This window comes from Schistocerca gregaria, chromosome 6 (assembly GCF_023897955.1).
Source record: "Schistocerca gregaria isolate iqSchGreg1 chromosome 6, iqSchGreg1.2, whole genome shotgun sequence".
In the NCBI taxonomy this organism is placed as follows: Eukaryota; Metazoa; Arthropoda; class Insecta; order Orthoptera; family Acrididae; genus Schistocerca; species Schistocerca gregaria.
Window position 1 is genome coordinate 106,911,908 of NC_064925.1, and position 24,059 is coordinate 106,935,966.

A 24,059-nucleotide genomic window follows, 5' to 3' on the forward strand; every position below is an offset into this window, starting at 1 on the left:
AAAGGCAGCACGAATATGCTACTCCAGTGTCTCCACATCTGTAATGGGCTATTCATACATGATATTTTTGAGATAGCCCCGTATACAGAAATCGAAGGGTTGAGATCTGGTGAATGAGCAGGTCATGTAACTGGGGCCCCTCGTCCGATCCATCAACCAGGGAACGCAAGATTGAAATTTATCCGGACGTTAACGGCGAAGTGGGCTGGAGAACCATCATCTAGCAACCACATAACCCTTCGAATCACCAATGGCGCTTCTTCCAGCAGGGAAGGCAGAGTCATCCGCAAGAAACGCCGATACTTCCGGCCTGCTAGGCGACGTGGAAGGAAGACAGGTTCCAAAATAAGGTTGCCAATTATCCCGAACCACACATTCCTGTTGCATCGATGCTGATGACTTTCGGTCGCCATACCATGAAGGTGCAGCATACCATCCCACAGATGACTGTTAAGGAAGTTGAAGACAACACGCCACGCAAGGTGGCCTTATCTGTGAATAGGATGAATGACAAAAATCCCGGAATCGTGGTTGCCTGGTGAAGGAACCAGTGACAAAACTCATCCCGAAGTAGAAAGTCTGTCGCTAGTAAGCCCTGCACATGCTCTACATGATAACGGTAGAAACAACTGTTATAAAGAATGTTCCACACGGTCTCTGGCTTACCTTGTACTGGCGAGCCAACTGCCTGCTACTGACACGGAGGTCGGCTTCTACAGTGCTAATCACATTTTACTCCAAGTCTGGTGTCCAAACATTTGGAGTACGTTATTCATGATTTCCTACTTCCTGAAACGATCCGGAATCACACAATCGGCGAAATACTGTTGCAAACACTAAATGCTATGGTTGTTGGCGGCGAGGACAGGTCTCTTATACAACATTGCTGCCCACCGCCCGTTGCCATTTGCAAGTTCTAGATTCGAATACGGAACCATTGTGTACAACGCTGTATCACATCCACTACAAGATGAGTCATCAAGAGAAGTGAATCGGATACAACGTTATCAATTACTGTGGCAGGAGAGGGCGCTTGGGTATGAGGTATCAGGAATCATACCACCCTCTAGGAGGTGACTATGCATACTGTAACTGTGGCTGTATTACACTGCAGTCTCTGTAATAAAGCATTACTGAATAAATGGTCTCTAACGAGGAAACCATGCAAGACGTAATTTCATTAGACATTAATTGTTCCGTATCCTCTCATCCATGAATCCCTAGGGTTTGTATGCGGTGGACAAAATCACCTTGTACATTGTGCCCCAAAATGACATTTACAATTTTTATCACGTCTGTTTCAGGAATAGGAATAGGTAGAAAGCTGCTGTTTGCTGCAAATGTTCACACACACCTAAGCTATAGTAGCTGTTTAAGAGACTTCAATGCGTGCACCGTCTAAGTGATCTTCTGGTACCTCCCATTGTCTGTCTCTGATAACTATGGGAGTGAGCGCCTGTAAACTCCTTCCTTCCCATTGCGTCTGTTTACCTTCCTGGTCACGTGGATGCAAGCTTCGCCCGTCAATAGCGCTTGCAGCAGCTGCAAGTTGTAGTTCCAGTCTCTTGTGTAACACCTGCTGCACTGTTGGTTGGTAGTAACTGCTGCTCTCGAAATACCTGACCAATGGATTTGGTTGGGCTCCAGATAAATGCCTGTTCCACAACTGCGATAATCGCGCTTGGAAGTCCAGAACTTGTCCTGCTCATGAAACCTTCATTTTCCTTGAAGTTTGTGTTTCACTGTCTGATGGTCGGAAATGCTACAGTAACGTGTCCAGCAAGATTTCCGTTGAGGCTGGTATAAGATCTATTCCAAGCACTGTGCCATCTGCTGGAGGAGAGAGAGACGCATTTTCATCAATAGCTAACCGACCAAGAAGAATAGTGAAACTTCCTGGCAGATTAAAACAGTGTGCCGGACCGAGACTCGAACTCTGGACTTTCGCCTTTCGCGGTCAAGTGCACTACCAACTGAGCTACCCAAGCATGATTCACGCCCCGTCCTCACAGCTTTACATCCGCCGGTACCTCGTCTCCTGCCTTCCAAACTTAACAGAGGCTCTCCTGAGACGAGGAACTGGCGGATGTAAAGCTGTGAGGACGGGGCGTGAGTCGTGCTTGGGTAGCTCAGTTGGCAGAGCACTTGCCCGCGAAAGGCGAAGGTCCAAAGTTAGAGTCTCGGTCCGGCACACAGTTTTAATCTGGCAGGAAGTTTCAAATCAGCGCACACTCCACTGCAGAGTGAAAATCTCATTCTGGAAGAAGAAAAGTCATTTGTGGACATTACGGCGCAAACTGCACCAAATGCTGGTAAGTATTTCTGATATTTATGTGACTGAAGTTGCAAAGATTAGTGTGGAACACTCTGTGATTGTCACTGTATGAATAAAACTGACGTTTTGGCCACGATCATAGTGGCGTCCCCCTTAGTATTCTGGAATTACTAGTATTTTATTATGTCACAGGTGTAGCAGGATGACACACACTTCCGATGCAAATTATAACGGTATTGCTGGAATGGCTGTGTGTCGGTGGCCGTTCTTTGTGCAGGAGCAGCAGGTAGTTCGTAGATAAAAAAGCAACTCTGTTAATGTTTGTTTACAGTCATTGGCATCTCTTGCCTGGTGTCAGTATATGACATCATTTTAGCGTGCAACTCTGTTGTTGCTTGCTATGTTGAAGGGAGGCTCGTGTTACTCGGCTGTAGCGTAGGCGGCCCGATGTGGCTATCCCTCTCGAGGTCCACGAGAAATATTGGCCCCGCACCAAATTGTGATGTCACACAAGTAGGCTTGTCCGCCACACTTCGCTAATGGTCTCCGTGCAAGGCCCACGGGAAACCAACACATAACTGGAAAGCTGCTCATTAAATGCCTTAACTTTGTCTTGCGCTTTTGAGAGTTTGCATGCATTTAAAAAGTGCAGCGAAAATTTATTAAGCTCATCTGAAATATACTCCTGGAAATTGAAATAAGAACACCGTGAATTCATTGTCCCAGGAAGGGGAAACTTTATTGACACATTCCTGGGATCAGATACATCACATGATCACACTGACAGAACCACAGGCATATAGACACAGGCAACAGAGCATGCACAATGTCGGCACTAGTACAGTGTATATCCACCTTTCGCAGCAATGCAGGCTAATATTCTCACATGGAGACGATTGTAGAGATGCTGGATGTAGTCCTGTGGAACGACTTGCCATGCCATTTCCACCTGGCGCCTCAGTTGGACCAGCGTTCGTGCTGGACGTCCAGACCGCGTGAGACGACACTTCATCCAGTCCCAAACATGCTCAATGGGGGACAGATCCGGAGATCTTGCTGGCCAGGGTAGTTGACTTACACCTTCTAGAGCACGTTGGGTGGCACGGGATACATGCGGACGTGCATTGTCCTGTTGGAACAGCAAGTTCCCTTGCCGGTCTAGGAATGGTAGAACGATGGGTTCGATGACGGTTTGGATGTACCGTGCACTATTCAGTGTCCCCTCGACGATCACCAGAGGTGTACGGCCAGTATAGGAGATCGCTCCCCACACCATGATGCCGGGTGTTGGCCCTGTGTGCCTCGGTCGTATGCAGTCCTGATTGTGGCGCTCACCTGCAAGGCGCCAAACACGCATACGACCATCATTGGCACCAAGGCAGAAGCGACTCTCATCGCTGAAGACGACACGTCTCCATTCGTCCCTCCATTCACGCCTGTCGCGACACCACTGGAGGCGGGGTGCACGATGTTGGGGCGTGAGCGGAAGACGGCCTAACGGTGTGCGGGACCGTAGCCCAGCTTCATGGAGACGGTTGCGAATGGTCCTCGCCGATACCCCAGGAGCAACAGTGTCCCTAATTTGCTGGGAAGTGGCGGTGCGGTCCCCTACGGCACTGCGTAGGATCCTACGGTCTTGGCGTGCATCCGTGCGTCGCTGCGGTCCGGTCCCAGGTCGACGGGCATGTGCACCTTCCGCCGACCACTGGCGACAACATCGATGTACTGTGGAGACCTCACACCCCACGTGTTGAGCAATTCGGCGGTACGTCCACCCGGCCTCCCGCATGCCCACTATACGCCCTCGCTCAAAGTCCGTCAACTGCACATACGGTTCACGTCCACGCTGTCGCGGCATGCTACCAGTGTTAAAGACTGCGATGGAGCTCCGTATGCCACGGCAAACTGGCTGACACTGACGGCGGCGGTGCAAAAATGCTGCACAGCTAGCCCCATTCGACGGGCAACACCGTGGTTCCTGGTGTGTCCGCTGTGCCGTGCGTGTAATCATTACTTGTACAGCCCTCTCACAGTGTCCGGAGCAAGTATGGTGGGCCTGACAAACCGGTGTCAATATGTTCTTTTTTCCATTTCCAGGAGTGTAGTTAGTCGCTCCCGCCGGAAACGGCCGCTGTTACTCGTAAGTCCTTCAGCGTCACATGCTGTGATATACGCATTACTGTCTTTCTCATGGGCCTTGGTCCAGCTATGAATTTGTCAGAGGTGCAAAACACGGAGATACGTCGTTGATAACGCAGCATTGCATGGACGACCGGATCCCTGGCGTTGCTGTTGCATGAAATAGGCAGGGTACTATTCTGGCCAAGTGTCCAGTTTGTCAGATGGACAGGTCTGCATCTGGCCTTTATGCTCGCCCTAGTTGCTCGGTGCACGTAGTTTCAATTAAGTCCGGTAGATGTCGATACAGTTACTTTGGACTGAGGCCTCAACTCCACTTTCTTCTTTCAGGCATCTCATCCTAGAACTGCCTGGTTGTCTACTATATGATGTGTCAGCACAGCATTGAATTCAACTTTTACACATTGACACAAGCTCAGCACAATAGGCTGTGGGGTGGTACGATTGGACCAAGTGACACATCAGGCAATCACCATCGACAGTTGCAGTGAACATTTATTTGGCACATTTAAACAAGACAAATGACAAATAAAACTATCAAAACATTTTTAAAATTACCATTTCGGTGCGAGTAAGTTACTTCAAAATTTAAACATCCATAAACCACGGCACTTACGGCCTATTACACATTTAGGAAAATGAGTTAAAAATTATTTACTCAAAAACTATTATCAACCTGAAGAACAATTCACTAAAATTTAAGAAGAAAATGTAGTCTTTCGTTACTGCAGTGATCGGTATTACCACAGTAATTCAGAGTACAGGCAACAACATTCAGATACCATGGCCCCCAACCACGTTACTTAAATGGCAAGCACCCTACAATGTAGGATATAAAATTTCATGTGACCAAGCAACCTCGTGAGATTCAACAAACTACACCCAGAAGCGGACGGCCGCCCACTCAGCTGTATTCAATAAAGGCTCGGCAAGGACCCCAAAACGGGAGCAGCAACGGTCACGAATAGGCACGAAAAATCCAAGCATTAGTGGGTATCTACACCACTATAGAAAGCAGAGCGCCGTTAAGTCGCCTGCTCTAGGTTGACGGCGCGTGAACTTGAAATGAAGGTGATTGGGAAAGTGAAGCTCGGTACAAAAGAATATATCCTGAATGCGAAAGAAAGTCGTCGTAACAATGTTTCGGAGGGATTTTTATTTGTGACTGATATGGAAGTTGGGTACATGTTCCGAGGCAAGTGAACGGCTCTCCTGCTTTACAGATCTCCCGCCCACATCTGATCGTGGATACGGGACAGTAGCTGGCCAAATATTTTCCAAAGAAAAATCTCCAGGCAGCCATTTGTTTTCAGAAGTTGTCATTTTATTCAGACGACCAGTTTCGGCATCTCATTAACCCCATCTTCAAGTCCCCAATCTCCAAGTGTAGCGAATCAGATCATCGACGGTGTAACGTAGCTACAACAAATACGCCTTTGTTCGTCTGTGAAAATGGACTCAATAAGCAACCTGAGCTATCTGTAAACGGAATTTAACCTGCATAACACTGGTGTGAATGACCCAGATTAAGATATTCACTCTGCAGCGGAGTGTGCGCTGATATGAAACTTACTGGCAGATTAAAACTGTGTGCCCGACCGAGACTCGAACTCGGGACCTTTGCCTTTCGCGGGCAAGTGCTCTACCATCTGAACTACCGAAGCACGACTCACGCCCGGTACCCACAGCTTTTACTTCTGCCAGTATCTCGTCAAAGACACTGTCTGATGCCACAATTTTTTTCGAAATTGAGTTTTTCATGCTATGACATTTTTAAAAATACACTCATATCTTGTCAAAAAAGCTCAGTCTTTTCGCAACAGATGGCAGAAGTTTCACTGGTGTGAATGTTGTATGAGTGTTAGCTTCACTGTCCTTTAAGCTCTCAACAGATCGTTACACGAAAAACTTAAAACTAACATTTGGATGAGCTATCTGACTGCGTATTTGAATAAGAAATCACAAGTGATACAGAAACTGAGGTGTGCAACGGAATTTAATGGGTTAGAGTACATGACATGTTGTGGTGTGTCAGTGTCTCTGGTTTCGCCCCATGTTTGGCACAGACCTCTTTAGATGACTGACTTTTTCCATGTGGTCTACAGCAATTCGCAGCAGCAAGCAGCAGCAGCGGCAAAAGCTTATTTTTACTGAGAATGAGTCTCATAAAAAGGTGTTTGCTTGGGTCCTGTTAACTAATAAATAATTTGTGAGCAGGGATTTCATAAATTAAGTCTGTACAAAACTTCAGAAATCATCATGACCAATAATAAACAATGGTATAGATATCAATAATAGCTGAGTGCCAGATTAACAAATTATTTCAATTTCAATGTTACATTACATTAGCCACAGCATTTATTTATTAGATGTGGAGAATAATTTTATTATTATTTGGAGGATCAGGAGACTTCTTTAACTGACAAACGAAATATGACTTTACTGCCAACTCGGACTAACAATCACGAGCGTAACCCTGAAATTGCTTTTAAGTTATGCTTGAGAATTATTCCCTGAATTCGATCTCCAAGCGTTGGTGAGCCACCTAAATCTCTAGAGGCTATATAAATGAAATCAGGTCTTGAGTGTGGTAAGATCTGTCATGCCCGACGTGAGTGCAGTGTGACACGACTTCTGTCTCCGAGCTGTCGGCCGACACTACTATTTCCACTCTTGCAGACACACCTCGTTTCACAACAATGCTTCGAATCGCGCTCCCATGTTTCGCCGTCAGATTGTTACTATCGATATCTGAATGCGTACACAATGCAAAGAATAGCGTAAAGTTGATCACATTGTTTTCAATATAATGGACAATTCTGACACACTCCTTACAGCGCACGCACAACCAAAGTCATCAAACCTGGATTCCGTGAATTTTTTGTGGATGTGTACCTTGAGGACTTGACACCGACTAAGCTCGCCAACTATCCCAGAAACTCTAAATAAAATAACCATTTCTAAAATCATATGGCTGTTTGATGATTTTTCTTTGGTAAATAATCCACACCAGAAGTTACATATCTCCAGAACACGAGAAAGTGTAAGTTCTGATGAATTACCAGTTTCAGTGGAAGCTACAATAATCAAAAAGGTTCGTGAAAATGTATGCCAGAGATCTTAATCCATTTATATAAATATTAGGTGTAGGATTTGGTGCTTGTAAGCATCTGTTCCAGAAAGAGACATTTTGTTCCATTCTATGACAGTATCACAAAACACTGAAAGACAATCCGATGAATTATGGGGAAGCATGACAACAAACTTGCACGTAGAGGTGGACATAGCCCCCAAGAGTAGATATGTTGTGCTTGTCCTGGCGTGCTTATGTTATTGATAAGTCATGGTGTGTCCCCCCCCCCTCTTTACCCGTTTGAAAAAAGGCAGTTGCCGTGCACAGGGTGTTACAAAAGGGTACGGCCAAATTTTCAGGAAGCATTCCTCACACACAAATAAAGAAAAGATGTTATGTGGAAATGTGTCCGGAAAGGCTTAATTTCCATGTTGGAGCTCATTTTAGTTTCGTCAGTATGTACCGTACTTCCTCGATTCACCGCCAGTTGGCCCAATTGAAGGAAGGTACTGTTGACTTCGGTGCTTGTGTTGACACGCGACTCATTGCTCTACAGTACTAGCATCAAGCACATCAGTACGTAGCATCAACATGTTAGTGTTCATCACGAACGTGGTTTTGCAGTCAGTGCAATGTTTACAAATGCGGAGTTGGCAGATGCCCATTTGATGTTTGGATTAGCACGGGGCAATAGCCGTGGCGCGGTACGTTTGTATCGAGACAGATTTCCAGAACGAAGGTGTCCCGGCAGGAAGACGTTCGAAGCAATTGATCGGCGTCTTAGTGAGCACGGAACATTCCAGCCTATGACTCGCGACTGGGGAAGACCTAGAACGACGAGGACACCAGCAATGGACGAGGCAATTCTTCGTGCAGTTGACGATAACTCTAATGTCAGCGTCAGAGAAGATGCTGCTGTACAAGGTAACGTTGACCACGTCACTGTATGGAGAGCGCTACGGGAGAATCAGTTGTGTCCGCACCATGTACAGCGTGTGCAGGCACTATCAGCAGCTGATTGGCCTCCACGGGTACACTTCTGCGAATGGTTCATTCGACAATGTGTCAATTGTCATTTGAGTGCAAATGTTCTCTTTACGGATGAGGCTTCAAATTGTAAATTTTCACGATCAACAGGTGTGGGCTGACGAGAATCCGCACGCAATTGTGCAATCACGTCAACAACACAGGTGTTCTGTGAACGTTTGAGCAGGCATTGTTGGTGATGTCTTGATTGGGCCCCATGGTCTTCCACCTACGCTCAATGGTGCACGCTATCATGATTTCATACGGGATACTCTACCTGTGCTGCTAGAACATGTGCATTTACAAGTACGGCACAACATGTGGTTCATGCACGATTGAGCTCCTGCACATTTCAGTCGAAGTGTTCGTACGCTTCTCAACAACAGATTCGGTGACCGATCGATTGGTAAAGGCAGACCAATTCCATGGCCTCCACGCTCTCCTGACCTCAACCCTCTTGATTTTCATTTATGAGGGCATTTGTAAGCTCTTGTCTATGCAACTCTGGTACCAAATGTAGACACTCTTCGTGCTCGTGTTGTGGACGGCTGTGATACAACACGCCATTCTCCAGGACTGCATCAGCGCATCAGGGATTCCATGCGACGGAGGGTGGATGCATGTATCTTCGCTAACGGAGGACATTTTGAACATTTCCTGTAACAAAGTTTTTGAAGTCTGTTGCTGTGTGTTTCCATTCCATGATTAATGTGATTTGAAGAGAAGCAATAAAATGAGCTCTAACATGGAAAGTAAGCGTTGCCGGACACATGTCCACATAACATATTTTCTTTCTTTGTGTATGAGGAATGTTTCCTGAAAGTTTGGCCGTACCTTTTTGTAACACCCTGTGTACTGGGCGTTTCTGTAGTAATGGTGAATATTATGTGTGATGGTCAATATTCAGGGATATGACAGGAATGATTATTCGAAACAAAGAACTCAAGTAAACATGGGCTCTAAAACTCATACCTTAAGAGCTATGAGCAATAATTGATCTTTGATATTGTGAAACACATCTCTTCTAATGCAAGCTCTTTGCCTTCCACATTTTGGGAAACGGTAGTATAGACAAAAACAAGTAAAAAATGTCCAATGAACATGTGCTCTAAAATGGATACATTAAGAGCTACGAGCACTGGTTCGTCTTCACTATTTTTGAAACACAGCTCTTGTGATGAACAAGTGCTCATAACTTTTAAGGTGTGCATTTTAGTGCACATGTTTACTGGGCATTTTTTCTTGTTTCGGTCCATGTTACCACCTCCCAAAAAATGGAAACCAAAATTCCTGCTGCAGAGAGATTTGTTTCACAGTACTGAAGTTCAAGTACTGCTCATAACTCTTAAGGTATGCGTTTTAGATCTCTTGTTTACTTCACTTTCTTGTTTCCAATAATCATTCTTGTCATATCCCTGAATACTGACCATCACTTCTGAAACACGGTGTATAATATAGGGAGAATGCAATTTTGACGACAAATTCAAATTTTGGCAGAAAATTCAAAAAATAGTCCAAGTGTGCGGTTGTTTTAGTTGTTTCCTTTGAAAGTATCTGTTGTCCTGAGTAAACTGGTGAGAAATCCAAGATGCCGCATTGTCCTGTTAGCTGAGCTGCAATTTTGGCCCTGGCTCTATGACGTCAGAATCCTAGACCTGGAACACTGACACAGGCTCTAAGACGCCAGAATCCAAGCCGGCGATGCAAGATGGCCGACCTGGAATGCTGGTGCTGGCTCTTTGACGTCAGAATCCGGGACCCGGAATACTAGCACTGACTTTATGAAGTCAGAGTCCAGAGAGGCCACCACCCTGGCTTATTCAACTAAAGTCCAAACTGTATGCTACTTAGTAATAACACTTGGGTCTCTATTTAAACAAATACCTCAGTAGGGAAGGCTACCAGCTCCGCGGTTCGGAAAGGTCGTGATCACTAGGCTACTCGAGAAATCTTCCACCATCCCGTCTGACGGTTTTGACTGCGATCATAATACTCCGTTTCTTCTTGTTCTTCTCTTTATATTCTTTACTAAAACTCCATGCCATCTGGTGCATCTGTTTGTAGTTACGTTACATAATCATCATACTTATATTGTAATTTGGCCGGATTCCACTGTAGGATTCCGAGCAGGTTACAGGTTCTCCCAAATGGTAACTCGAATGAATTGAACCCAGTTAATGAACGCAGTGTGGTGTTATGTACAAAAGTAGCAAAATATATCCCTTGTTCCCAATTTTCCTGCTTCATTCTCACATAATAGCGTAAATATTCTGTTTGCGTTCGGTATGTCCTTTAGAGTGCTCTATTTGTTTGAGGATGATATACACAAGATTGTATCTTCAGTACATGACAAACCCTCTTTAAGATGTCACTCAGGAAGTTTTTTCCTTGATCACCTACCGATACTGACGGTACTTCATAACTGCTAAATATTCACTTTATTAACACTTACGCTATGGTGTCAGCATCCAGTTCCGCTGTAGGCTCTCCTACATCAAACTTCATGAGGTTGCATCTGTTCCCTTTCTTCGATATTACAACGAATAAAAATCTGGTGTATATTTCGGTCAGCACTAAGGGCGTAACCATGATCTACGCCTTTTAACAGGTCGTATGTGTGCTTGTTTCCGAGGTGTCTACCTATCAGTGAATCGTGAAATTGTTTTAGAGTATGAAAAAAGACCGAAGAAGCATTACTGCTTTCGTAAGTAAGGTCTATCATGCGTATTTGGGAGTGAAACTAGGCGCCATCAATAAAGCATGGGCTCCACATTCCTTGTGGTGTGTTTGCGCAGAAGATTTACGATGATGGGCGTCAGGAAAATAGTCATTACGATCTGGAAGCCCTATATTCTGGTGGGAGCATCAGAATCATACCGACTACTGTTACTTCTGTTCTTTGCTGTTTTCAACAGGAAAAACAAGAAGACTATTGAGCATCGGAAACTTTCTCTCAGCGATTCGTCCTGCCACATGGCCCGAACATACCTATACCACAGCCTCCGCAGACATTAGATACGGACAACTATGATGACAGAAATACCGCTCAGAAGGTGGATGATACTCGCTTTGAAGTACTCACATAAGAGGGCCCTCTTCTGTCATTCAGCGAAATCTAAATGATTTAGTCCGTGAGAAAAGGTATACCGTAGCTCCTAGAGCCAAGACTGTATGAGAGACGTTTCTTAGTAGCTGGTACGTCCGTAACATTTTACACGAAAAGGAACTTTGTAAAAAATGGATTTTGCTCAAAACGACTTGATACTGCTCTGCAGTGATGTAGAAGTTTTGATGATCACGTTTGGTTTATGGAGCCATCAAATGCGCAGTTACCAGCGTCCGTACAAATTTCCAATCTTTACACAGTCCAGTCTCGCCACTTTCAGGAATCATAATGAAATGACGAGCGCAACACAAACACCCAGTACCCGGGCGGAGAAAACCCCCAACCCGGGGACCCCATGATCCAGGGGCAGCAACTCTATCCAATGGACCACCGGCTGCGGACACTAGTTTTGACAGGCCAGTTCAATATCCCGTACGTGCCAGATGACTGGAGACTGTTTAGTGACTCAGCCAAAAAAAAGCCTGAATGCAGTTCAAAATGGTTCAAATAACTCTAAGCACTGTGAGACTTAACATCTGAGGCCATAAGTCGCTAGACGTAGAACTACTTAAACCGAACTAACCTAAGGTCATCACACACATCCATGCCCGAGGCAGGATTCGAACCTACAGCCGTAGCAGCAGCGTGGTTCCGGACTGAAGCGCCTAGAACCGCTGCGCCACAGCTGCCGGCCTGAAGGCAGTTCTGCTGCAGATTGGTAACATGTGTGCCTCAACACTTTCCGGCCATCTGTGTACCCAAAGGAAATATATGGCCACCTGAAGATACTTCTTACTACCATTCATTATGAGAATCACAACTGGAGATGCGTGGTGATGTGAAACTGTTGGGTTCACTTCTAGAACAACAATCAGGATACACCAAGTTTCCCTGTTCATTCCGTCAACAGCTAACGGCCTTGCCACGTTGCCAACACCGGTTCCCGCCCGATCACCGAAGTTACGCAACTTTGGGTCCGGGTAGCACTTGGATGGGCAACCGTCCGGAGAAAACTGGATGCCGTTAGTTTTAAGGACACGCAAGTCGCCCAAGTGGGGACCGATGGAAACACACGCACCTGGCCGCGTTGTCACATGACTTTTTTGTCCTCCTCCACAGTAGAGTGGTCAGCGCGGTAGAATGTGATGCGAGGGGTCCAGGTTCAATTCCTGACGAGGTCGGAGATTTTCTCTGCTCGGGCTCGTCTTTTAACATTATTTCATCAACATCGCCCGGAGCCAATGAGATATACGGGCCCTGCAACGAACTTGTGACGTCACACTACTCGGCTTGTCCACCACAGCGAAAGGTAGGTTCCGTGCAGGGCCTACGGAAAATCAGTATGTAATTAAAATGGTACACCCCTAAAGGTCTGAACTTTGCACTGTGCTGTCGAGAGCTTGCATGCGTTTAAGCGCACCGTCAATCATTATTAAACTCGTCCGAAATCTTTACTAGCTCCCGACGGAGATGCCTAAGGACCTAAGGACCTGAAGTGAATCGTACTGTGACGTACGCGGCACTACCTGTTTTTTTCATGGCCTCGCAGCCGTAGAAGTGATGTCAACTAAAGAGATTTGTACCAGGCGACTGGTCTACACGACGGGAAGCTCTAGCTATATGCTCATTTACATCTCTGAATGGGACAGTCAGACTCGGGACAAATACTTGGAGTGGGCTCGAAGGCTGCAACTGGTTCCAGGGGACAAAAATAAGAAGTGTAACTCCCTAGTGGAAAGAGACAGAATACTCTTGCCACATCTGCACGTCGAATTGGTCATAGTGAAGCAGTTTGTCTGGCATTATCTAAGTGTGTCCACTGTTTTAAGTATCTATCTTACAAGTTACTCAATCTGTTAGGTGCTCAGTTGAAAATGGACGTTTTCCCTGGTCCAGACATTCGGCAGTTAATGTTATATGCAGATTTCTTTCATCATTCAGTGAATATCGTGGAGCGAGAAGGCTCGAATGTCCTTAAGTGTGTGATTCAAAGTTTAGTGGGAAACTGTCGTAGCTCAGAGTTTATCGACATGATAGAGAACGTGTTGAAGAAATTCAAAATGTTGGGATGTTCTGTGAGTTTGAAGTTACATTTTATAAATTCGCACCTTGACTTCTTTCCCTCCAAATCTGGTTGCTGTAAGTAAGGAACAGGGTGAAAGATTCCATCAGGATATCAAGGACATGGAACGACAATACAAAGGAACTTCGGATGTTCGGATGATGAGTGACTACTGCTGGGTGCTTCACCATGAGACGAAAAGATGGAACCCCGCCATGACAGTTAAAAAAAGGACGGAATGAATGAGGTTAGTGTATGTCTTGTACCTCATTGCCTGTCTGCATCTGATCACCATGTGCATGCTTCTATATATTGTTGTTGCTTTAACCTCATATTCTACAGCAGCATGATTGGTCCCGTATACAGGACGTTCGGAAATTCCCACTGCAAACCTTTGGTTGTTGTGGAAGGGAGTGAGTACATAATACCATGCCCGGAAACGTACCATTTCCGTTCTACAACGGTTTCAGTTCAGATGTTTAGCTCATCCACTTCTGCTTGAGGAATTGAATTAGGCGTGATGCAGCGCAGTTATTAGGTAAAAATTCGAAAGGAAACATAACGAAATATCCATTTATCACTTGCGATTTGTCTGTATTAACACTTATCCAAAACAAAAAAGAACCTGGCGTACTGTATGTTCAGAACAGGTCATTAATGCATTACAACAGCGGCTCAGTGTGGGGACAAACAACGTTATTACAGACATTGTATTTATGAAGCTTGTTTTAGCATACACGCCCTATCCCATCTAGTGTCTCTTCAATTTCTAGTGAAGCTGTCAGACCTTGCGACAGCAGATCTTCCTCTGTCTCTACCGGAGAGTTGTCTTTGCTTACGTCCCTACAGGAAATAGTCCGTAGAAGCTAAATCCGGCGATCATGGCGACCACACGGTGGGACCACATTGGCCCATCTATCTTCCGCGATATCGTCTGTTGAGATGTCTCCGAACCGCAAGTGTAAGTGAGATGGTGCACCATCATAGCGAAACCACTTTCCCTGGCAGACATTCAGTGGCACATCTTCCTACGTTCTGCAGAAAGATTAAGTGTTCACGAACCACGAGCCTGAGTGGAAGGAGGTGTGGCCCAATGATATGACCGTTCAGAATACCTGCCCAACGTTAATATCGTACTGATATTGAAATCCCTGAACATACATGGCACGATGGTTTGCGTCTGACCACGTATGGCTGTTTCGCCAATTTAGAACCCAGTACCTAGTGAGCTTATATTTATCTCTGATACGGAGAAAGGTGTCGATGCAGCGGAACAGGAACGACGTGCAGTAGTCAACGCGTTGTCGTAATCAGCTGGATGCATAGCGTATACATTTTGTAAGTGGTACGGATGTAATTGTTGCTCAAGCAGAACGTCCCAGACCACACGAACATCCATCGCACGCTTCCCATCCCGTCGAGTACTCGTTGACGGGTTCCCTTAAAGATGATGCAGTACTTCTTCAAATTTTGGCATGCGACGTTGCTGTGAGGCACCAGAGTCTTGCCTCCTTGCGGTCGGACCCCCTGCGTAACTTGGGCAGAAAGTTTGTGCGATGGCACGCTAAGTTGCGGAAAGCGTTGGTGATACAGCCTACTAGCAGCTCTTCCGTTACCTCGAGCTTCATCATACACAAGGAATATGTCCGTGTGTTGTGAGAAAGTGTGCCGAACCATGTTTACTGCCTCGGAGGCGAACAGGCACTGAATAGGTCTCGAAGCAAAGCAGACTTTAAGTGACATCAGGCGATCGTCGGACCTAGTACACATGTCTGTCTATCCTATTGCATTCTGTCTATCCTATTGCATACCAGGTCAAGCAACTCCAAGATTTTTCTGCACTGAAGAGCCAAAGAAAATGGTACACCTGACTAATACCGCGTGGGACCCCCGAGAGCACGCACAAGTGCCGCAACGCGACGTGGCATGGACACGACTAATGTTCGAAGTAGTGTTGGAGGGAGATGACACCATGAATCCTGCAGGGCTGTCCATAAACCGTAAGTCCGTCTCCTACGTCAGCGACAGAAGCGACCTACAGCGAGCGACTTCTGGATACACGACACCCCAGCGACAAGCAGCAGCATTGGGCAAAAAGCTCGGGTGTCCTGCGTGCGGGCGATCATGTTGCGCTACGAGATGGCTGCTTAGAGCCAACCAGCTGTTTCTATAAAACGACGCCCCTGAACTGTAGAATACTGTAGCTGGAGAGTAAGGCAAAAAATTAGGTTTACTTAAGAAAATAAAGCGAAAAGGAATCTGTGCACTAAATGTAGAAAGGAATAAATCTCCAAGGGGAATTTCGTAAATATCATCAACTACGAAGATTATCAGACAAATTCTTCGAATACAAGTAAATGAGCCGAGGAACACTCGACTACCTCATCAATAAATTAAATACGAATGTTTTTACATGATCAAGAACTTTTAACAGCGAATAAATGGGGAAGAATGACAGACTACATGACTAAATACCTCAAATGCTCCTATAAATACTGTGATTGGGACTTGAAGATAACAGGTAGCTGCAGTGTAGTAATAGCGTTACACTTTCTGATTATGTGCCTCGGAAAGGTCCTGGGTTCGATTCCACGTTCCTATTACATTTTAACTGACTCAGTTACAATGCAGTATACAAAGTTTTATGTATACTGTTTACACTGCTAAGCTAAATATATTTTTAAGGTCTTGCCAAAGAACTTGATCTTTAAGTGTTTACACATCTATACCAGTATATCACATACATTTAATTCACAATGAATTACAATGAACTACGAAATTTTACGGATATTTGATGTTGCGAACGTAAGTCATTAGGAGTCAGTGTTAAGGCCAAGTGTTTCAATTAAATAAATAGTCTGTAAAAGTGAAGCATTTTTTTTTTTTTAAAAGGAAGCCAAATATTTTGTGTAATGATTTGCCTAAATGTCTGAAATAAAAAAATATTACCTAAAAGTTTGGCGCACATCATTTTCTGTCATTATTTCGAGCATCATTGAAAGGCACATAGAACGTTTCTCTGACCTACTTATTTCTTTTACACAAATCACTTCATAAAATATTTGACTGATTTCTTTCGTTTTTTTATTTTCAAGTTTTATTGAGAAAGCATGATCTTACTTACTCCTCGTTTGCATTCCTTTTTTACACTTAAATACAGCACCAATGTATAGTTTTATGTGCAAAATAGCTAGGCCTTGAACAGGTGAAATTTTTGACACTTCATTTACATAGCGTGGCAGCAGCTTTTCGTAAAATATTTCAATTTTTCTTCTACTCATTAATTAAGCTTTCCTTAATTACCCTGATTACTTTAAAGCAGTTACATATTTTCATGCAAAAGTAGGCTTCACGCTGGTCACTTTGATGCTTTGGTTACCTGCTTCTCTCTCTTTGTTTGGCTATGAAAATTCGGACAAAACCCCATTGTGTAATTTATACGGAGTCTTGTTTTCGTTCTGTTCACGTGTTTACAAAAACATATCGAGTGTTAATCATACTGCAAATAGTCCTTTCTGCGTGCTGTCATTTCCAACAATCGACGTTTCGATATCTTCAACCGTTTATGAGATTCTAAGCACAGGAAAAGTACGGACGTCGAGCCAGGGACCCGTCTGCGGATATAACAATCAATATCTCAAGAATGAATAGAGAAATCATTCCGGTCTCAACTTTAAATGCAATTTAAATATATTGGTTACATTTTAAAAGCAATATTGTGTGGCCTTAAATGAACTATACGGAAAGTCTGCGCAATGTGATTTTACCTCTGCAAATTCTTGAAAATTTTGTGCACCCATGTACTCAATTTCGTGCAACGCACTATGACGAATAATGAAAACAAATTCAGACCATTATCGTTTAAAGATATGAAGCTATAAGATGCGGAAGAAACAAATTTTTTCACCGAATACTTTTCTTAAAATCGCATGATAAGTATTTCAAAGCTGCCGTCTCGTCCGCTCCACTGCTTTGCCGAGAAGACACGTGGATGTCGCTCTCTGTCGCGCGTGCTGCAGCGACAAGATTCAAACACATTTGAATTCAAACGTCACCAGTTGCTGAGGGAGACAGGCAGCGACGCAGATGTCGCTCACTTAGAACACTACCGTTACTATAACTGCGGTTGTGTTTTGTCGCCTGAAGCAGTAGCTCGCTGTCGGTCGCTTAAGTCGCTTACGTAGCACGCGGCCTAAGAGTACGAGGGATGAAGATCTCTTCTAAACGGCACGATGCAAGGGGGCCTAGATATGCTGAATAATGTTCATGTGTGCGGAGTTTGGAGGTCAGCGGAAGTCTTTAAATTCAGAAGAGTATTCCTCGAGCCACTCTGTAGCAATTAGGGATGTGTGGGGTGTTACATTGTCCTGTTGGAATTACCCAGTCCGTAGGAATACACAATGGACATGAGTGGACGCAGGTGACCAGACAGGATGCTTACGTACGTTTCACCTGTCAAAGACGTATCTAGACGTATCGGTGGTCCCATATCACTCCAACTGCAAACGCCCCACACCATTACAGAGCCTCCATCAGCTTGCACTCCCCCACTAACATATAGTGTCCATGGATTCATCAGGTTGTCTCCATAAGCGTACACGTCCATCCACTTGATACAATTTTCTAGTCCGATCAAGGAACGTATTTCCAGTCCTCAACAGTCCAATGTCGGTGTTGAAGAGCCAGGCGAGGTGTAGATCTTTGTGTCGTGCAGTCGTCAATGGTACAGGAGTGGGCCTTCGGCTCCGAAAGCCCATATCGATGATGTTTCGTTGAATAGTTCGCACGCTGACACTTGTTGATGGCCCAGCATTGAAATCTGCAATATCTTTCGTGGTGCAGCGATGTAGGAGATTTGATGTTTTACCTGAATCCTGGTATTCACTGTACACTCGTGAAATGGTCATGCAGTAAAATCCCCACTTCATCACTACCTCGGAGTTGCTGTGTCCCATCGCTTGTGCGCCGACTATGACACCACGTTCAGAGTCACTTAAACCTTGATAATCTGCCGTTGTAGCTACACCAACTGCGCCAGACACTTGTTTTCTTATGTAGGTGATACAGACCACAGAGCCGTATTCTGCCTGTTTACGTGTCTCTGCATTTGAATACGCTTGCCTGTACCAGTTTCTTTGGCACTTCAGTGTGTTTCGGTCAGCAGACATGGATGCGTTACACGTCTGGGTTCCTATTCCAAATTTTATGTACTCACTCTGCCGCTAAAAATCTTAGCAGAATGTTGTTGTTGTGGTCTTCAGTCCTGAGACTAGTTTGATGCAGCTCTCCATGCTACTCTATCCTGTGCAAGCTTCTTCATCTCCCAATACCTACTGCAACCTACATCCTTCTGAATCTGCTTACTGTAGTCATCTCTTGGTCTCCCTCTACGATTTTTCCCTTCCAAGCTGCCCTCCAGTACGAAATTGGTGATCCCTAGATGCCTCAGAACATGTCCTACCAACCGATCCCTTCTTCTGGTCAGGTTGTGCCACAAACTTCTCTTCTCCCCAATCCTATTCAGTACTTCCTCATTAGTTATGTGATCTACCCATCTAATCTTCAGCATTCTTCTGTAGCACCACATTTCGAAAGCATCTGTTCTCCTCTTGTCTAAACATCGTCCATGTTTCACTTCCATACATTGCTACACACCATACAAATACTTTCAGAAATGACTTCCTGACACTTAAATCTATACTCAATGTTAACAAATTTTTCTTCTTCGGAAACGCTTTCCTTGCCATTGCCAGTCTTCATTTTATGTCCTCTCTACTTCGCCCACGGTGAGTTATTTTGTTCCCCAAATAGCAAAACTCATTTACTACTTTGAGCGTCTCATTTCCTAATCTACGTAATTCCCGCAGCATCGCCCGATTTAATTCGACTACATTCCATTATCCTCGTTTTCATTTTGTTGATGTTCATCTTATATCCTCCTTTCAAGATACTATCCATTCCATTCAACTGCTCTTCCAAGTCCTTTGCTGTCTCTGACAGAATTACGATGTCATCGGCGAACCTCAAAGTTTTTATTTCGTCTCCATGGATTTTAATACCTACTCCGAATTTTTCTTTTGTTTCCTTCACTGCTTGCCCAATATACAGATTGAATAACATCGGGAAGAGACTACAACCCTGTCTCACTCCCTTCCCAACCACTGCTTCCCTTTCATGTCCCTCGTCCCTTATAACTGCCATCTGGTTTCTGTACAAATTGTAAATAGCCTTTCGCTCCCTGTATTTTACCCCTGCCACCTTCAGAATTTGAAAGAGAGTATTCCAGTCGACATTGTTAAAAGCTTTTTCTAAGTCTACAAATGCTAGAAACGTAGGTTTGCCCTTCCTTAATCTAGCTTCTAAGACAAGTCGTAGGGTCAGTATTGCCTCACGTGTTCCAGTATTCCCACGGAATCCAAACTGATCTTCCTCGAGGTCGGCTTCTACTAGTATTTCCATTCGTCTGTAAAGAATTCGTGTTAGTATTTTGCAGCTGTGACTTATTAAACTGATAGTTCGGTAATTTTCATATCTGTCAATACCTTCTTTCTTTGTGATTGGAATTATTATATTCTTCTTGAAGTCTAAGGGTATTTCGCCTGTCTCATACATCTTGCTCACCAGATGGTAGAGTTTTGTCAGGACTGGCTCTCCCAAGGCCGTCAGTAGTTCCAATGGAATGTTGTCTACTCCGGGGTCCTTGTTTCGACTCAGGTCTTTCAATTGTCTAACAAACTCTTCACGCAATATCGTATCTCCCATTTCATCTTCATCTACATCCTCTTCCATTTCCATAATATTGTCCTCCAGTACATCGCCCTTGTCAAGACCCTCTATATACTCCTTCCACCTTTCTGCTTTCCCTTCTTTGCCTAGAACTGGGTTTCCATCTGAGCTCTTGATGCTCATACAAGTGGTTCTCTTATCTCCAAAGGTCTCTTTAATTTTCCTGTAGGCAGTATCTATCTTACCCCTAATGAGATAAGCCTCTACATCCTTACATTTGTCCTCTAGCCATGTCTGCTTAGCCATTTTGCACTTCCTGTCGATCTCAGTTTTTAGACGTCTGTATTCCTTTTTGTCTCCTTCATTTTCTGAATTTTTATATTTTCTCCTTTCATCAATTAAATTCAATATTTATTCTGTTACCCAAGGATTTCTACTAGCATTCGTCTTTTTACCTACTTGATCCTCTGCTGCCTTCACTACTTCATCCCTCAAAGCTATCCATTCTTCTTCTATTGTATTTCTTTCTACCATTCCTGTCAATTGCTTCCTTATGCTCTCCCTGAAACTATGCACAACCTCTGGCTCTTTTAGTTAATCCAGGTCCCATCTCCTGAAATTCCCACCTTTTTGCAGTTTCTTCAGTTTTAATCTACAGGTCATAACTAACAGATTGTGGTCAGAGTCCACATCTGCCCCTGGAAAGGTCTTACAATTTAAAACCTGGTTCCTAAATCTATGTCTTACCATTATATAATCTATCTGAAACCTGCCAGTATCTCCAGGCTTCTTCCACGTATACAGCCCTCTGTTATGATTCTTGAACCAAGTGTTAGCTATGATTAAGTTGTGCTCTGTGCAAAATTCTACCAGGCGGCTTCCTCTTTCATGTGTTTGCCCCAGTCCATATTCACCTACTACGTTTCCTTCTCTCCCTTTTCCTACTACCGAATTCCAGTCACCCATGACTATTAAATTTACGTCACTCTTCACTACCTGAATTATTTCTTTTATTTGATCATACATTTCTTCAATTTCTTCATCATCTGCAGAGCTAGTTGGCATATAAATTTGTACTACTGTAGTAGGCGTGGGCTTCGAATCTATCTTGGCCACAATAATGCGTTCACTATGCTGTTTGTAGTAGCTTACCCGCATTCTTATTTTCCTATTCATTATTAAACCTACTCCTGTATTACCCCTATTTCATTTTGTGTTTATAATCCTGTAGTCACCTGACCAGAAATCTTGTTCGTCCTGCCACCGAACTTCACTAATTCCCACTATATCTAACTTTAACCTATCCATTTCCCTTTTTTAAATTTTCTAACCTACCTGCCCGATTAAGGGATCTGACATTCCACGCTCCGATCCGTAGAACGCCAGATTTCTTTCTCCTGATAACGACATCGTCTTGAGTAGTCCCCGCCCGGAGATCCGAATGGGGGACTATTTTACCTCCGGAATATTTTACCCAAGAGGACGCCATCATCATTTAACCATACAGTAAAGCTGCATGCCCTCGGGAAAAATTACGGCCTTCGTTTCCCCTTGCTTTCAGCCGTTCGCAGTACCAGCACAGCAAGGCTGTTTTGGTTATTGTTACAAGGCCAGATCAGTCAATCATCCAGACTGTTGCCCCTGCAACTACTGAAAAGGCTGCTGCCCCTCTTCAGGAACTACACGTTTGTCTGGCCTCTCAACAGATACCCCTCCGTTGTGGTTGCACCTACGGTACGGCTATCTGTATCGCTGAGGCACGCAAGCCTCCCCACCAACGGCAAGGTCCATGGTTCATGGGGGGTGCTTAGTAGAATATACACTCTCTATATATACTACTATAATATGTGACATTTATGGCAAAGCATCCGATTGGTGCCAAAACTGTGCATGCTGCGATGTTTTGATCATCGTTTTTGAATTCATGAGACAGAAATACGTAAAGGACACCTACATTTGCGAAAAATGTGTTGTCGCAGTGTGTTGTTAGTACTTTTGACGCCAAATACGGATATTACGGATAATAGGGGCCGAGGCAGATACACGAATAATGTCTCTGGAGACTAAAAGACAAACTTGGGAAGCAGGTAGCCGAACGAAGTTGTTTTCAGGGAAAAGTCTTAGCTTTTAGAGTGTGCTGATGGTTATCCGCGAGGTTACTCGTTTGTAATGAAGTATTATTCGTCCGTGTCCTGTCCTTTGCTTACCTTCTTGTCCAGCAGCATCGTCCCGCTGATCCGACCTGTTTTAATACAGTGTACGTCAGAATTATGCGCTGAGTGGCCCACGTGAAACAGAGGACGGGCAGCCTCTAGCCAATAATTGGGAAGGAAAATGTGGCAGATGGCTCCCAACATCAAAATAATTAATAACGTTATTTTGCGCCGTGGCGAATGCATTTTCCACGTGTCACAAACGCAGCTCATTAATGTCATTATTGAAATCCAATATGTTCTTTGACCATCGGAAATATTAACGTGTTTAGCGCAATTCCATTACATAACATTGCGCGAACCCAATTTATCACAGGGAAAATTCAGATATGTAATCACCGCGTATGCGAATAAACTGAAAGTAGAGATTTCAGCGATTCTAATAAAACGATGCTTGCAGCTGTGGAAAACATCGGCACATTACGAACGTCGTTTTACATAAATAGATGACATGGTTTTATTACAGTTATTTTTCGTAGAAATGACATTTCGACGATGTATCAATGCTCCGAAACGCAATAAACAGTTCTTTTTGTTTTTAAAAATGTTTATTCAGAGTTAATCATAAAATAGTTTTAGGCTATTACCTATGCATTTCCTTTATTATAAACAGTATTTCGCACTTCGCTTTTTCCGTAGCCACATGCATTGGTACTAACATCTGTATGCGGTGTTGATTCCGTTGTTAATGAGAGCCATTAATGTACTTCGAAGTCGCAGAAACATACTACTCACTGTACTAACACGATCTTCCCTTTCGATGATGACGCATAGTATCTTTTGCAGCGCTCTCTACAGAGGCACTGAATGTCTCCCCTATCAAATCATGGCTGTCCGTGAGGAAAGGCGTTATTTATTATTCACACTCGCAAACGACATACAATTAATAAACAAGCAGTGTTCTACGAAGCTTCCATACTGCTTTAATTCTGAATAACGCTGAATCTAGTATTCAGTAGATGTAGTCACCAACCCTAACACTTCATAACCTCGATTTATTCAGATTTTCTCTAACGAATGCCAAGCCCCAGCGCGTGGTTGGTATTTATTTCTGTGAGGTAAATTATATATGTATCTGACAGTTACTTAAATGTGCTAAGAATAAGAAACCATGACATCTGAAACTTAAGCGTTACACCAGTGTTACCATATACAACAGCCTCGAAATCAGGAGATGTTGTCAGTCCGAAGACTGGCTTGACGCAAGCCTCTTCATCTCCAAGTAACTGCTTAACCCACATACTTCTGAATCTGCCGCGCAGTCTATGGCATCTTGTCACGGTTGGTGTGGCTCCCTCTGTCGGAGGTTCAAGTCCTCACTCGGGCAAGTTAGATTGAGTAGTGTGTACGCTTAACGACCGATGACGGCAGTATTTTGGTCCCACAAGACCTTACCATCAATTTCTAAATTTTTTTTCTGAATCTACGTACTGTATTCA

The 24,059-nt window shown here is 44.1% G+C and overlaps 1 pseudogene; it reads left to right on the plus strand.

The window, feature by feature from the left end:
* Positions 1-12,528: 12,528 nt before the first annotated feature.
* LOC126279235 (5S ribosomal RNA) lies at positions 12,529-12,648 on the plus strand (annotated as a pseudogene).
* The last annotated feature ends 11,411 nt before the right edge of the window (positions 12,649-24,059 follow it).